Raw genomic sequence first — 3,782 nt, forward strand, 5'->3', positions numbered from 1 at the left:
CGGAGATAATTCGATACAATAAAAATACTGTATAATAAATACGAGGATTAAAAATAACAAAAGTATTTCTTCCCCCAAATGCTCCCAAAGCATTAAATATCTCGCGACTCGTATTAGTTGCAACGATCAGCGACGTAAACTTTTCCCGACTCTTATTTGGTAAAAACAGAATTTTGTTTTGTCAAGAAGTTATTAATATGTTTAGTATTCAAATGCGGACGTCGCGCGAGGATGTCGCTACAATTCCGATTAAAATGTATCCGACGGGGAGATAAGGATCCGATCCGAATTTGAAACGACATTCTGCTAGGGTGTCTGGCGCGAGGAGTTAGGGGCCGAAGAAGATAAATTTCAGCCGAGAAGCGGAATCAGGAATCTGGCGCGTTTCTCGAGCAATCGTTGCCGACGCGAGATAGGGCCGCGGTTCGTTCGTTCTGTTGCTTATTTGTCGCCGGAGAAACGAAACGAGCTGGGGAAACGGCGAGCTGGTTTAAGGGCGCGCGAGGGGCGCGGGAAGAGGGGCCCGTGCTCGAAACCGTGCAAATAACGGTCGCTGACGACGGAGCTTCTCTCTGCATCCTCCGCTCCGTGTGACCCTCCGATCCTTCGCTCGCATCGAATCTCAAACGGGGAGGTTCGATGCTCGCGTAGATGCTATCGACTCGCGCGACCAGACGAAGGGATTCGCGACGCTTCCGCGATAAGATCGTACGAATGTCAACGTTGCGAGGGGGAAAATTAAACGCGGGTGAAACTATTGCCGGATCAACGTGAATACGCCAGAGAAGCCGCCTGAAGATAAATCCTCGCGTTTTCTTTTCAGACGGCGATGGCAATTCGATGATTGAACCCCAACACCGAGCGTACGCGATTCTCGTATTGCCTCGTTAACCCAGCAAGGCGTCACTTAGCGACGTACGCCCGGCGGATCGGGGACGTTGACGAAAAAGAAAGGGGGGAAAAAAAGAAAAATGAAAAAGAAAACGAGAATTCGTATAAATCGTCCGTTGCAACGCGCGCCACACACGCGTATCTCTTACGTCTGGGCGAACGGCGGAAGAACACAAAGCTAATGCAATTTTGCAATTATACCGTGCTCGCTCGTCCCTTCGCCGCCCCGGCACCGCCGAGGGGCGCGGAGGAATGCCCGCGATACGCGTCGTCCTTTCCTACCCCTCGGCCTCCTCCTCGCGAACAACGCGAGAATATTTAAATTTCGTTTCGTTTCCGCGTCGTTATTCTTTCATCCGTGCCGCCGCGGCGCTCCGCCGGTGATTAATTGGCGAATCCAATCGCCGAGCGCGGAACGTACGCTCTCGCTTTGTCGCTAACTTGGCGGGGCACAAGGCGCATCCTACTTACTCGCCGTTAAAATGATTGCTCTCCTAATATTAGCGCGGTCTTGGTATTCCCTTCATTTCCCCTTGTCCCTTTTGTCGTACGCGCGGCGGTCGAATTTTCCATCATTATCAATCGCGGAAATTTATTACGGCGCACCCCACGTCCGCGGCGGCCGCGTCCATTCTTTTTTTGAGTGTCCTCCTTCTCGCTCTGTGATTTTATTTGTTTTCTACGTTCTCGTCACGTTCACCCTAGCGCGTTACCGGGATAATAAACCTCGGTAACGAGTAATAAATCCCACGATTATCATGATATACTGGACGCGGCAGCGAGATACATCCAGTCCTTTCATCCCCCCACATTCGGACCCGATATTCTCCGGCGGAAACTTTCCGAAGGACACGTAATAATCCATCCCGCACAATTCCGCGTTCTCGCACTCCGAAAAGGCTCATCCCCCCCGCACGATGGAAAAAGCGACCGGGGGGCGAGGAGGGCGAGGGACTTGGCGCGCTCGTGCTGCTGTATTAGATTTGCTTTCTAGGACACTTTAATCAGAATGTACCTATGTAAATTTTTGAATACACATCCCTCGTCTCCCGCGATGTTTGTATAGGTCAGGCGAAGGTATTTTCCTGCCGCGAGAGCGGAGGACCTCCGTGGCGACCGCCGTTGCCGCAGCCGCCGTCGTCGCCATCGCCATCGCGTTCCGTGAATTAAAGAATTTGCAATTCTGAATTTCAGGTGATCGCATACATACGCCATCCGGCTTTATCCCGCCGAGGACGGCGACGATCCACGACGTTTCGCGGGCCATCGACCGCAGCCGGCGATACGTTCTTTCGAGACGACGCGCGGATACGCGAGGTATTTGCGTTGTATCGCAAATTATATTTTGCATTACACTCTCGCGGAGCATTCGAAATTAGTTATATCTTGGTTTGCGTTCCTTTATAGATTTTCTTTCCCGGCGGAATCTTTGCCAGGAGGAACTGAGTGCTTACGCGAGTAAAGTTAAATAAGGATTTTCTTTCGCGTAACGTACATAATGGTGTACATACAGTAGTTACGGCTTGGCCGATTGCGAAGCTCGTAATTTGTTATTTCTATCGTATTTGCGCGTATATCATCGTATTCTATGTGTAGTTGCCTTTCGCAAAAGAATCCGTGAATAATAGAAGTCCTCGTGAATGGAATTGTTATAATGGTCATTATAAATACAGAGTTTATGCCTTTCAAACCTAATGCGCATAATTATTAACGCGAGTCAGAAACTATTGCGTAAAAATGAAAGTTAGTCTTTATTCTCGACGAGTTTATCGAATCTGAAAAAGAGCCCTTTAAATGTTTTACAACTTACGCCGTTTTTCATATCGCATTTTAATAATAACAACTAATCGATCGGATATGTAGACAAAATAAATATGATGCTATAAAATGCTTTGTTATCGTCTCCTTTTCATTCAAACCCTCTTTATTTCTTCTCCTCTGTACTTTACAGCGAGATAACGGAGGAAGAAATCGTTTCGCCCGCGTGTAAAAATTCTGACTTACAGCATGAAACATTAGCTTTACATTGAACATGGCAAACGTGGTTCTACAACGTTACTCCTCGTAAAATAATTACGCACAAATGTGCTTTATTCCTGGATAAAATTCAGATAAGTTCCTTCAAACTGTAAAGAATTAGCAAGCTCTTGGCGTAAACACTGAAAAGATTTACGTGTCGCCCTGCGTGCGTTATTCGAGCACAACGTGCGCGCGCCCGAGGAGAATGGACGTCGATGTGGTGTACCGACTGGTTAGGCACGAATTTCAAGATGAATTCCGACGGACAATTACGACATTTTAATTGCACAATACCCGGGCACAGGGAACGAGAGCGGGCTACGAGAGGCGAGCGAAAAGAGAGCGCCCGCGAGAGGGTGGCGTGGCGGAGACGGCGAGAAAGAGGAGAAAGACGGACAGAGGATGCGCCGTGTGTGGAGCGACGGAGGTGGTCGGGGGATGGACGGGCACAAGAAATGACCGACCAAGCGCACACGCGTATAATTATAATAACATTACTTGACAGAGATGGCGGCGAGAGGCGAGCCCGGTCGGCCAGGCTCCGCCGAGCATTGAAATATTATACCTACCAAAGAGAAAATAATTAAAATTCAACCCTTGCGCTCGCTCGCATGCGAGTGCGCGCCCGCATTCGTGTGAGCGCCGGCACAAGCGCGCACGCACGCAGACACGCACGCGCGTATACACACGGCAATCCGTGCGCGCCTTCTACGTGGGGTAAACCATCCCCCTCCTCCGGCGCCGCTACCTCCCTTACTCGTTCTCCAAGGATGGGGTTTCCCATATTTTTTCCAGCGCCCTAGGTAACAGGTATTCCGGAAACGTTTGTTCGTTACGTACGTGCTTCTGAGCGCCGTTGTAGTAAGTAGAAA

The 3,782-nt window shown here is 49.4% G+C and overlaps 1 pseudogene; it reads left to right on the forward strand.

The window, feature by feature from the left end:
* Positions 1-2,772, forward strand: part of LOC105564979 — a 13,471-nt pseudogene extending 10,699 nt beyond the window's left edge.
* Positions 2,773-3,782: the final 1,010 nt, after the last annotated feature.

Source organism: Vollenhovia emeryi, unplaced genomic scaffold (genome assembly GCF_000949405.1).
Source record: "Vollenhovia emeryi isolate VEMERY1.0 unplaced genomic scaffold, V.emery_V1.0 DF939157.1, whole genome shotgun sequence".
Taxonomy (NCBI): Eukaryota; Metazoa; Arthropoda; class Insecta; order Hymenoptera; family Formicidae; genus Vollenhovia; species Vollenhovia emeryi.